Source organism: Meriones unguiculatus, chromosome 4, assembly GCF_030254825.1.
Source record: "Meriones unguiculatus strain TT.TT164.6M chromosome 4, Bangor_MerUng_6.1, whole genome shotgun sequence".
Classification (NCBI taxonomy): domain Eukaryota; kingdom Metazoa; phylum Chordata; class Mammalia; order Rodentia; family Muridae; genus Meriones; species Meriones unguiculatus.
Window position 1 is genome coordinate 88500981 of NC_083352.1, and position 13375 is coordinate 88514355.

Sequence of the window (13375 nt, forward strand, 5' to 3'; positions counted from 1 at the left end):
ACGACATTCCCATCTGGCTTGCTCTCTCTCTGTCTCTATGTCCTCTCTGTCTGTCCCACCCCCACCCCCACCTGCCTCATTCTTCTAAAATAGATATGAGCCAGGCAGTCCTGAGGAGACTTAACGAGCTATGGGCAGATGGCAGGGGTGGAGAACTCCTTTCAGTGAACTAGGAGAAGGGGATGGGGGAAGAGGGAGGGAGAGTGGGGCTGGGAAGAGTTGGGGGAGGGGGCTTCAATTGAGATATATAATGAATAAATTATGAAGAAAAAAATTGAAATTGAAAAAAATTAGGTGTAGGAGAAATAAAAACATGGCGAAATATTTTTTAAAAACAGACATGAGCTCTCGGGTACTTCTCCAGGGTCACACCTGTCTGCCTGCTGTTCCACCTCCTGCCATGATGGTCAAAACTCTAATCCTCTGGAACCATGGACCCCAAATTAAATTCTTCCTTTTTTCCTTTTTTATTTTGTTGTTGTTTTGAGACAGGGTTTCTCTGTGTAGCCCTGGTTGTCCTGGACTCACTTTGTAGACCAAGCTGGCCTCTAATTCACAGCACTCGGCTGCTTCTACCTCCCAGAGTGCTGGGATCACAGGTGTGTGCCACCACGTCCGGCAAAACTCTTTAAGTTGCTTTGGTCATGATGTTTTGTCACAGCAATATAAAAGCAACTAATCTCTTAAAAACTGAGGTATCTCTCCAACCCCTATTTTTATTTTTAATTATGAGGAAGCATATGTCTGTGTGTGGGTATGTGTACATGAGTGCTGTTGCCCGTAGAGGCGGGAAGAGGGTGTTGTTACCTCCTCTGGATTGTTAATTGGTTGTTAGTCATCATGTGGTAGCCGGGAGCTGAATCCGGATCCTCTGAAGGACCAACAAGTGCTTTTCACGACTGAGCCAGCCCCAAAAACACTTTGTTTTTTAAAGATTCATTTTTTTTTCATTTGTGTATGTGTGTGTGTGTGTGTGTGTGTGTGTGTGTGTGTGTGTGCATTAGTACCTGAGGGTACCTGAGGAGACCAGAGGGGAGAGTTGGATCCCTTGGAGCTGGAGTTGCGAATGGGCCAGCTCAGGTGCTGGAATCCATACTCGAGCACTCATGCTGTGCATAGCAATTGCTCTTAACTAATGAGCCATCTCTCTACCCCAATTTCAATTCTTACATATGTTACATACATATAGATATCTTTTAAACATTTATTTTTATTATTTTCTTTTAGGTTTTAGATTTTTTGTTGTAGCTGGTGTGGTTTTTTAGCAGAGTCTCTCAAACTCCCAGAGACTTGACTCCCAAGTGCTTGGGAGTAAAGCTCTCCATTTTAGATATGTTTCAATTCTTACTTGAAACCAGAAGAGGAATGTACTCTATGAGAGATGTAAATTCATGACCCATTTTGAATTCAGGTTCTCATCCCTGATTCATAACCTGGTGTACTATGAGTAAATGAGAGTTCCCTAAAACTCAGTGGGGGGCTGTGAGCAAATTCAGAAATAGTTTGTTGCAGTTCGAGTGAGCGTGAGTCCCTTCCCTGGGGGAAGGAAGGCACTCAAGGACATGAAGATCTTTGGGGTTTGTTTGTTTGTTCGTTTGTTTTGTTTCTCCTTCAGAGAAATACTTTCCATAGTCTAATGCTGGAAGTGAAAAGTTGAAAAAGAGAGCTGGAAATCATGGCACAACCCTGTAATCCCAGCACTCAGGGAGGCAGAGGCAGGTGGATCTCTGTGAGTTTGAGGTCAGCCTGGACTACAAGGCAAGTCCAGCACAGCCAGAACTACACAGAGAAACCCTGTGTGGAAAAAAACAAATACAAAAAAAAAAAAAAAAGAAAAAGAAAAGAAAGAAAGAAAGAAAGAAAGAAAGAAAGAAAGAAAGAAAGAAAGAAAGAAAGAAAATTTGAAGAGGAAATGGTTATGGTGGGACACTCCTTTGTTTTTAACAAACTCAATGAGGAGCAAATGCATTTGATCTGATCTTACCTGTAAAGACTCAGGAGCCAGATGCTGGGGCAAAAGCCTGCTAGCTCAGAGAGGCAGAGAAGGCAACCACAGCAACGCAGGATGACAGGGTCCGGAGTAAAAGTCTCCTCGAAATTTCCAACTGTTGGAAGGTCTGGAGGAAGTCCAGAAAGGAGCAGGTGAGGTGCAGTTAGCTGGGGTCCAGATGATGACAAAGGCACGACACTTACAAGAGGGTCAGGCATGACGACTGGGCCTCCAAGAACAATTTGGGAAAACTGAATGCACAGCCTTGAAATAGAATGCGGGCCTAAACACCAGGAGGACCCTCCCACCTGAAAGGTTTGTAACGAAAGCCACGGCAGTGCCGGGGAAGTGACACTTCCCACAGCACCAAAGTCATCCTGCAGGAGCTTTGGAACCTGGCGACAGGAAGAGAACATGGAGCGGCCACAGCCGCCAGAAGGACAATCACAGTCACTAGTCACCAAGGCCCCAGCGTCCCTGCCCAGATCATTTTCCACAGGAGTGACTTTTCTAGATATGTCTTGTACACCTCAAAGTACTGGAGAGGAATATCCACTCAGACTTCATCCTGAGACACTGTTCTGATACTAATTGTTGTGCTTGATTTTAAACTGTTTTTTTTTTTTTAATTTGGGGTTCCTTAAAGCCTCTCTGTTGTAATATTCATTAATATTTACTATTGATATATCTTCTAGTATCGCTGGTGTTAATCCCAGAGAAGAGGAGAGGAGCTGGGAGAGGAGAGGCTGAAGGAGAGGTCTTGGAATGACGTGGAGAAATGAACCGAACTTTAGATTTCACAAAAAGCAAGTATAATGGGTGAATCTAAATGTTAGGAAAATATGAGGGGGTTTAGGATGGAGTAACTATTGCCCAGCATTATGTTCTAGGTTAACTAAATAAATCATAGTCTCTGTGTGGTGATTTGGTTATACAGCTGTTTAGGATTAACACCAGCGATACTGAAAGATATATCAATAGTAAATATTAGTGAATATTGCAACACCTCTCCCTTCCAACCCCCCAACCCTAGGCGGGAGAGAGAAGGTTAGTGGGGAAGGGGGCTCAGACCCTGTTACTTCTCCAGCTGTTTAGGGTCCATGGCTCCCCCTGGGGCTATACCAATCTCGCTCAATGGCAAACACAGCAGGCAGTCTCCTCCAAGCCGCTGCGCTGACACACTTCTCTGTGTCCACCACACTGTCCATCCCCGGTCACTCCAAACTGCTGCATGCCACACGCCAACCTCTCACGCCACACCTTCTCTTGCTGGCCTCTCATATCTGTGTCCCTTAGAGTCCTAAACCGCGCCCCTCTCCGGGCAGCACAAGGCAGGCCGTTACCAGTTGGCAATTACCAGCTGTGGACAAACTAAAGCCCAAACTAAAATTCCACGCTTGAGATTAAAACACAACTTCCATTACACCTAACTTCTGGTCCCTTTGAAACGCCGAAGCTGGGCTGTGTGACATCTTCCATCAAGTGTAAGTACTGTCCGGTTGAACTTCTGGGGTTAAGGTGTATTGAAATTGGTTTCCTTAGGGAGGGGGGCACAGCTGGGCATAGGCATGGCACACACCTGCTGCTGACATACGCCCGAATGCCGTTGTCTGCCCGCCCACCCTCCCATCACAGCTTTGTGGCGGCCCTTAGCATAGATAGGAAGCCTTCAGGTGGCAGCCAGGGAATTATTGCAAGGCTGGGGGTTTTGCATGCACCCCTGCTTTCTCCAATCTTAGGAGATGCCCGTGCAAGCCATCGCCTCCCCTCCATTCCCACACTCGGCCAAAGCTTAGACTGAACCCCCCTCCCCGCTCTGAAATCCACTGTGGGTGAGGAATTCAAGGTTTCCTGTCTCCCCATCTTTATCAAGGAGTGCTGCTTTCCCGCTCCTCAATTCTCTCAGTTCTCTGTTGCCCATCACCACCCAATACTTGCTGTGGCCAGAAGCCATCAGATGAGGCTGGAAGAATCTGGCATCCCTCACTGAGCTCTGGACCACGAGTTCGTTTGTTACTGGCCTGGGAAGGGAGTGCCCTGTCCTGGTCCTGCCACCACCATCAGCCGGTGCTCTTTGAGCTCAGGTCTCCGGGTGCACAGAGCAGTCACAAGGCGGATCAGACTCACCAGCGCTCAGGGTCCTTGTCCGGTACACTTAGAGAAAGGTGTTTCAGAGAATCCTAAGCGCACATGGCTCTCAGTTGGTTCCTCTTCCCCAAACCGCTTTGCTTTTACAGACTGAAGAGGTTTCAACATGCCTCTTGTGTCACCATCGGGCCTGATATGAAGCCTGACAGCTGGAACAGGAGGCCCTGACCTGCAGACTCAGATTTCAGTATTGCTGCTCCTCAGACCCTCAGCAGCAGAGAGCCGAGGTGGGGTGGGGGTGTGTGGAGAGATGGGGGAGGGGCCTCACCGAGTTGCAGGCAGGTGGTTGTTGGCCTCCTGGCTTGTTGCCAAGCTCTCCACTCTGTTCGGGACCACAAAGTGTTGAAAGGTGGATGCATACCGAAATTTGGTTGTATTGCCAGAAAGAGGGGTAGGGGGAGAGTTATGCATTCCAGGATGACCTTGCCCTTGTGGTGCTCCCCTGCTGTATCCTTTTAAGCACTACGACCACAGATCCAGGGCTCCTCCAGCTCTACGTGTGCCCCGGGAGCCCCTAGTGGGAGTCCTGTTAAATGCAGACTCTGTCTCAACACTGTCGTCCTGCAGGCCTCCAAATAGTGCTTGTGGCTGGCATGGCTGGGTGACAAACTTACCCAGGTGCTTGCATTGCAAAACACCAGGCCTTTCTGACCGACCGCGGCTGCCCAAGGTTTTAAATTCCAGGGACTCTTCCTTTGTCTATTTCCATGAACATGCTTGCTCAAAATAGTCCTGAAGACTACACCGAGACATTTTGTAAAGATATTTATAGCAGCACAGCACGGACGAGAACCACCTCAAATACCCCATGCTAGGGGAACACTTAAAAAAGAATAGTCTGAGCTGGGCAGAGGCAGGTGAATCTCCGTAAGCTCAAGGCCAGCCTGGTCTACAAAGTGAGTCCAGGACAGGCAAGGCTACACAGAGAAACCCTATCTTGGGGGTTAAAAAAAAAAGTCTGAGGCCAGCATAGTGGTACGAGCCTTTTGTTCCAGAATCCAGGAGCTGATCTTTGTGAGCTGGAGGCCATCTTGGGACAGATACCGAGACCTTGTCTCAAAATATCCACCTAAAGGTAGTAAAACCAAGAAGAATGCTGATTAAAGATATATGACCATTCATGCTTCCTGAAAAAAAAAAAAGGTAAATGTAATATAACAGAAGCGGTCTATTATATACGTTTATGGATTTTTTTTTCTCAAAATTACTCAGATGTTCTGTTGAAATTAAAAATTTCCATTTTAGGCAAGCCTGCTGGCATAGGCATTTAATCCTAGCTATCTAAAAGGTTGAGGCAGGAGGATCAGAAATTCAAGACCTTCCAGGAGAGAAGGGACAGGGTGTGGAGGGGTGGGGGAGGGCGCCGACAGCAAATTCAAGGCCATCCTTTGGCAGCTAAGTGAGACCCTGTCTCAAAGTGAAAAGCAAGACAGAGGCTTGGAACATAGCTCAATAGTATAGCAGTTGCCTAGCAAGCACAGAACCCAAGTGCCACGAAAATAAAACAAAGCCCTGTTTTGTGTTGTTCAGAGGCTTATAAAGAGCAGACTGTGTGATACTTATCTTTTGGCTTTGAGCATAACTCCTCTAGCCCTTAACACCTTCCCGGGCTCACTGTGGAAACCTCAATCCTCCCTGCCTTTACCTTTCTTCCCTCTGTGTTTTGGTGAAGGGTTCTTATGTAGCCCAGGCTGGCCTCAAACTCATAATTTAGCCAAGAATGACCTTGACATATTTTTTAGTTGTTTTAATTTATGCAGATAGATGTTCTGCTGCATATAAGTCCATGCACCACCTGTGGGTGCAGTGCCCACAGAGGCCAGAAGAGGGCTTCATGTCCCCTGGAACTGGAGTTACAGATATGTATGAACTGCCCTGTGGGTGCCGGGAACCAAATCTAAGCCCTCAGCAAGAGTAGCCAGCACTCTCATCTCTCCACCCCTTTTATTTTTGAGACAGAGTCTCACTATCTAGTCCTAGTTGGCATGGCACTTGACGCTATCATTAAACACTGCCTGCCTCTGCCTCCTGAGTGCTAGGATTAAAGGTGTGAGCCACTGAGCCCACCCCAACCTTGAAATTGAACTCTTTTTGTTTTTGGGTTTGTGGGGTTTTTTTTTTTTCCCTGAGACAGGATTTCTCTGTGTACCCTTGGTTGTCCTGGACCTCACTCTGTAGACCAGGCTGGCCTTGAACTCACAGAGATCCACCTGCCTTGCCTTTCCAGTGCCGGGATTGAAGACGCGCACCATCACCGCCCATCCCACTGCTCTTTTGAACATTCACAGGCCGCACAGCCACCATGGCCGCCTAGTTCTGGAACATTGTTATTTCTCCTTCAAACAAACTCATACCCACTAATACTGCATTAAAAAACTATCATTAGCCGTGCGCTTGACATGTGTGAGCTCTGAGGACCTTTCGGTTCCTGGCACCCATATGACATCGTAGAACCCCAGGTGACTCCAATCCTAGGGCACCCAACGCCCTTTTCTGGCCTCTAGCGGGCACGGATGTGGTACCTAGATGTGCATGCAGATAAAATGCCCATACACATAGAGTTAAAAAAAACTGAGTTCAGCTTGGGGAAGAAAGGGTCAATTTCATCTTATAAGTTACAGTTACAGATCATCATTGAGGAAAGCCAAGGCATGAACCTAGGAGCCGAAGCAGAGCTGTGGAGGTGGACTACTTCCTGGTATTTCTCCTCCTGGATAGATCAACTTCCTTTTTTCTTTTTTTTTTTTTTTTTTTTTTCCAGATAGGCTTTCTCAGTGTAGCCCTGGCTGTCTTGGACTCACTTTGTAGACCAGGCTGGCCTTGAACTCACAGTGAACAGCCCACCTCTGCCTCCCTGAGTGCTGGGGTTACAGGCGTGCACCACCACGCCCAGCTTCAACTTGCCTTCTCATACAACGCAGGGCCACCTGCCCAGGTGTGACACTGCCCACGGTGGACCGGGCCCCCCCTCATCGTTCACCAATCAAGAAAATGCCTCACAGTCCTGCCCGCAGGCCAGTCTCAGGGAGGTAATTCTTCAGCTAAGGTTCCCTCTTCCCAGGTGACTCTACTTGGTGTCAAACTGACAAAAACAATAAACAAAAAAACAAACAAACAAAAAACCAGCACGGGGCTGGAGAGGTGGCTCAGTGGATAAAGGAACTTGCCGCAGAGCCTGGGAACCTGAGCTCAATCCCCAGGACGCACGTGTTTTCTGAACTCTGCAGGCTGTCTCCTGACCTAAAAAAGTAAAAGAATCAATGCTAACTCAGTGGTGGAGAGCTTGCCTAGATGTTCAAGGCCTTGGATTCTAGCATCGGGACTGCAAAAAAGAAGGAAGGAAAGGAGTGAGGGAACATAAGCCTGTCTTCACCGATAACGAAACCTTTGCTCTCCTCATTGGCTGCAGATAAAAGAAGCCCCGGATCCTGGACCCCAGCCAAACCCATTATTTTGAAGCACAATTCAAGCAGTAGAGAAGGCGCCCAATGTGTATGGTTTTGTCCTTGTTGTAGGATTAAGAGAAACTATTCTCTGCTTAAACCATATTAAGCAGGTTCTTTTGTACAATGGCAGATTCCTCTGGGAAATTCAAGAAAAATGTTTTCCAAACACACGGTAAAAGGCCAAGGCTGGCGGTTATGGCGCGCACCTGTAATCCCAGGCTAGGAACATGGAGTCAGGAAGTTCGGGAGCTATCTGGCCAGCCTGTTTTAGGCTACATGAAACCCTATATTGAAAACAGACAGGCAAACAAAAAACAAGGTACAGTGTGTTGGCTGAGCTCATTTGCTTTTTTTTTTTTTTTTGGATGCAAGCTTAAATCTTGTTTCATTGCGCCCCCTGCTGGCAATCTCATATACTTTATTTCCTATCAACAAAAAACACAAGTGTTAAAAACCGATTCCTGAATACTACATAAGGCTGAATTTGAGCCTCAGCATCAGAAAAAAATAAAGGAATAAATCTCAACTAGTCATCTATCACTCACAGAAAGATGAACTTCTATGCTCGGGTAACGCAAATATTTGAAGTTCATTTATCCTTAATGAGGCGAAATGTTGACTTTTCAATTCTTCTTATTCATTTAAAAAAAAAATTATTTCAGCCAGGCTTGGTGGCACACATGCCAGCAATCCCAGCACTCTGGGAGGCAGAGGCAGGTGGAGCTCTGTGAATTCGAGGCCAGCCTGGTCTAGCAAGTGAGTCCAGGACAGCCAAAGCTACACAGAAAAACCCTGTCTTGGAAAAGAATCAGTCAGCATAAAACATGTCGGTTTTATTGCGATGTTTTCTTACATGTGTGCAGTACCTTGCTCCAGTGCATCCCTTGAGTATTCTTCTTAGGAAGAGTTTAATTGGTGTGCGTATGTCTGTGGAGGCAGGGGATCAACCCTGGGCTCCATCTTACTTTTTGAGGCAGGGTCTCTAGGTGAGCTGGGGCTTACAGACTCAGTCACCTAGCCTGGCTGGCCAGCCAGCCCCAGGGCTCCTCCTGTGTCCACCTCCCTTGCACCACAATCACAGGGCAGGGCCATCACACCTGGCTTTTTTTTTTTTTTTTTTTAGCTTACGTTCATTGGTGTTTTGCTTTCATGTACATCTCTGTGTGAGAGCGCCAGATCCCCTAGGACAGGAATTAGAGACAGTTGTGAGCTGCCATGTGGGTGCTGGGAATTGAACCTGGGTCCTTTGGAAGAACAGCCAGTGCTCATAACCACTGACCCATCTCTCCAGCCCCCACACCTGGCCTTTTTAAGAAGTAACTTATTTTTTGTATTTATGTGGAGATGTCTGTGTAAGTGTATGCCATGTATGTGCTGGTACTCTTGGAGTCAGTTTAGAATTCCAGGCAACTGTGAGATGATCTGGGTCCTCTGGAAGAGCAGTAAGAGCTCTTAACTGCTGAGCTATTTCTCTGGCTCCATACTTGACTTTTTAAATGGGTTCTGGAGATCCAAACCCAAATCCTCATTCGTGCATGAGAAGTATTACCAAGTTAGTATCTTCCAAGTCCCAAAGTCCTTTTTTTTTTTTTTTTGGAGACAGAGTTTCCCTATGTAGTGCTGGGTGCTGGCTGGAACTTATTCTGTAGACCAGGCCGACCTTAAACTCACAGAAATCTACCTGCCTCTGCTTCCCTAGTGCTGAGATTCAAGGTGTGTGCCACTAGGCCCAGCTCAAAAGTATGAATTTTAAATTAGTACTTTAAATCAGTAAATGATTTAGGGTGGCAAGGTGGCTCAGTGGGTGAAGGCACTTTTGAGTCAACCAAGCAAGCCTAATGACGTGATTTCAATTCTCAAGAACGCACACAGAGGTGGAAGAAGAGAACTGATTGCACAAAATGTCCTTTGACCTCCACGTGCTGCCGTGGTACGTGAACTCCCAATCAGAAAATAATGAATTTTTTAAAATTTCCAGACAGAATTTCTCTGTGTAGACTAGGCTGGCCTTGAATTCAGAGATCTGCCTGCCTCTGCCTCACTGAGTGCTAGGATTCCAGGCATGCGCCACCACAATAAACTAAAAAGGAAAAAAAAAAAAAAAACATTTTTTTGTTTTAGATTTATTTATTATTTATACAGTGTTCTGCCTGGCTGTATGCCTGGATTCCAAAAAAGGAAACTCTTAAATCTATCAAAATGTCTGCTAGGTAGTAAAATGCACTGGTTTCATGGGCATATCTGTGTAGTTGCTCACTGCCATTTTGCCCTGGGCCCCAACAAATTACGTAGTAGATGTATTTTCTCATCTTCCGGAAGGCTGTCCACATTATACCGCCGCAAACATTCAGATCATAACAAAGACACCTAAGTGATGGGATGGAGAGATGGCTCAGCAGTTACAGCATTTATGTTCTTGCAGAGATTGGCCCTGGGTTTAGGTGGCAGCACCCACATCAGGCCGGTCACAACTGCCTGTTGGTCCTGTTTCAAGGGATCCATCGCCCTCTTCTGGTCTCTACTGTCATCTACACGAGCCTTTCTCAAAAAAATAAAAATAAAGGAATTTTCTGTGCAGGAAGATTTTCGTCTCAGGTTTCTAGTCACCCTGTGATAAAGAGAAATGACCTACAATGAGGAAGAAAAAAAAAGATAAAAAGAAGATAACCTTGAGTCTAAACCATAGCATTGCTGGGCAGCTGACCTGGGCAGCCACCTGACAGCTGCTGTGCTTTGGTGTTCACTTCCATCATCCTGAACACACATAGTGATCACGCCTGTCCTGTTGGGATGGCCGCAAGGATCGAGTGAAGTGGCGTTTGTGGAGCAGACTGTAAACAGCTAGCAGCTATTTTCATGAAGGTGTGTGGAAAATGTACCGGAGGCGTGTTTGCTCTGTTGTCAAACACGAGGAAGCTAAGAGGCCTGAGTTCGCTCAACTCTTTCAAGTGCTTTCTTCTGCCAAGTGGTACTTCTCCACTCAGTGCAAATTAGTCCACTGTCAGCTCTCAGGAAAACACACTTGGATGTTTTTAGAAACCACTAACCAGATGAAACGTGCTTTTGAAAGGTAATTAGAGAAAGCAGAAGGCCTGCATCCTCTGGGGAGTGAAAAGCATGTGAAAGACACTGCAGTGTCAAAAGGTTGGAAATAGAACACTGTATCCAATTAGGGACCCGGTGAAAGGAGCAAGCATGTCCACTGCAGCACTTTCTTTAGATCCCTAACTGGAAACCCCCCCCCCCCCCCCACACACACACAGTTTGTCAGTGGAGGAGTGGGGGATCCACACACAGAGTATCCCAGCTGTGGAAGATGGCTGCTGTCGTCTGCAGCAGTGGATGGGCCTGGTGGTGTGAATGGAAGATGGAAGCCGGGTGCGGTGCTGCATGCCCGGAACCCCAGCACTTGCAAGACAGGAGCAGGCAAACCGGAGCCATGGCTCGACCGTTTAGAGCACACGCTGCATTTGCAGAAGGCCCACACGGCCTGACTTTCACCTATGGGGCACTGTCAAGGTTTTCCCGTGGGGCAGTGTATGTGCCACATCATTCCCTTTTAGGACGGAATACTATTCCGCTGTATTTGAGGTCACATTTTATTCATTTCGTGAATTGACGGACATTTAGATTATCTACTTTTTTAAAGATTTATTTATTTCTGTGTTTCTGCCTGTGTATGGGTATGTGTACATAAGAGTGGGTGCTAAGCGGTCTGTGGTGGCGCACGCCTTTGATCCCAGCCCTCACGAGGCAGAGGCAGGTGGATCTCTGAGCTTGAGGCCAGCCTGGTCTACAGAGTGAGTTCCAGGACAGACAAGGCTACAGGGAGAAACCCTGCCTCCAAAATCAAAACAAAACAAACAACCCCCCTCAAAAGATGCTTTAATAACAGAGACACGTTTTCGTACGGACACATGCATCCTTTTCTTTTCTTGGTGGCATGGCTACAGCTAGAAGTGAAATTTATGTGTCACATAGTTAAATTTGGCCTGTAAGGGTTTTCGTTTTTCTTTGCCTTTAAAACACTTAGTATTTTAAATATATGGGTGTTCTGCCTGTGCATTACGTGCATGCCTGGGGCCTGAGGCCAGACGAGGTGGCTCTCTTAGAGCGCTTAGAACTGGAGTTCCAGACAGTTGTGAGCTGCCATGTGGGTGCTGGGCATTGAACTCAGGTCCCTTGGAGCAGCAGCCAGTGCTCTTAGCCACTGAGGTTTCCTTGCAGCCCCTCTCTGTGTCTTCCACCTGTTCCTGCTGCCTTTCACGTTGCTCCTGGGTATGACCCGGCATAGCACTGAAATTTGGTTTGCATTTCCCAAATGGCTATTGATGCTGAATTCAGAATGCCTCTGTGCTTTGTTTATTTTGATGTGTTAGGTAGGGTCTCACTGTGTGGGGCAGGGATTCTCCTGCTTCTGCCTCTCAAGTGCTGGGGTTAAAGGTCCGGACAGAATGTATTTGTTAAATACAGGAATAACTGGGCAGCTATAAATTAAATAGCTACACTCATTTTTAAAAATTTGTGTTTATTGCTGGGCATGGCGGTGCACTAATTTAATCCCAGCACTAGGGAGGCAGAGGCAGGTGGATATTTGAGTTTGAGGCCAGCCTGGTTTACAAAGTGAGTTCCAGGACAGCCAGGGCTACACAGAGAAATCCTGTCTCGAAACAAACAAACAAACAAACAAAAAGGACATATTATTTTTGCAGAGGACCCAGGTTCAAGTCCCAGCACCCATATTGGGTTGCTTACAACTTAACTGCCTGTAACTCCAGCTCCAGGGGTTCTCTGACCTTCGAAGGTATTTGTAATATGCACACACACACACTCACACACAATTTTATTAAAAATTACTTCTGACAGTTCTGTGAGACTGGTGGGTACTGTCTGCATTTTTAAAATCAACAAACCCTTGGGCTCACTGGCTAAGCAACATTTCTAGAACTAAAGGGCGAGGAGGTAAAACAGTCAAGATTCTTCTTGATGTCCCGAGGACATCACTGAGATTGGCATTTCATAGCATTACATTAAGGAAAGAGTATGGTTGAGTGTGGAAGAAATTTAAAAAGCACATTTTTTTTAACTTATTTATTATTTATACACTGTTCTGCCTACATGTGTGCCTGTGTACCAGAAGAGGGCACCAGACCTCATTATAGATAGTTGTGAGCCACCATGTGGTTGCTGGGAATTGAACTCAGGACCTTTGGAAGAACAACCAGTATTCTTAACCTCTGAGCCACCTCTCCAGCCCTAAAAAGCACATTTTAAATTGAGTTTTTAACCACAATTGTGTCAGGGTCTCTATGTAGTCATAGCTGTCCTGAGAATAACTATGCAGACCAAGCTGGGCTCTAATCCACAGAATTCCATCTGCTGAGACTAAAGGCATGTGCCACCAAACCTAGCTGTTACACATTTTTTTTTTTACTTTAGTGTGTACACACACACACACACACACACACACACACACACGCATGTGCACATGGAGGTCAAAGAACAACTTGTGAGAGTCTGTTCTCTCCTTTTATGTGGGTTCTAGGGATGAACCTCGGTCCTCAGGCTTGGAGGGAGTCACCTGTACCTGCTGAGCCATTTTGCCAGCCCAGTACAGACTGTGTAAGGAAAAATTTAGTAAAGGAGAGGTTAAGTCTGCCTGACGCACACAGTCAGCACTCAAGGACGACTTTACTTAGAAGATGATCATCGTCATTATTAATGTACATGGGTAGATGCCTGAAGAGGGCATCCGATTCACTGGTACTACAGACCATTGAGATCTGCCATA

General features: G+C 46.4%; 1 pseudogene; it reads left to right on the plus strand.

The window, feature by feature from the left end:
- Positions 1-2065: 2065 nt before the first annotated feature.
- On the plus strand, positions 2066-4717 carry LOC132653798 (ubiquitin-conjugating enzyme E2 variant 1-like; annotated as a pseudogene).
- The last annotated feature ends 8658 nt before the right edge of the window (positions 4718-13375 follow it).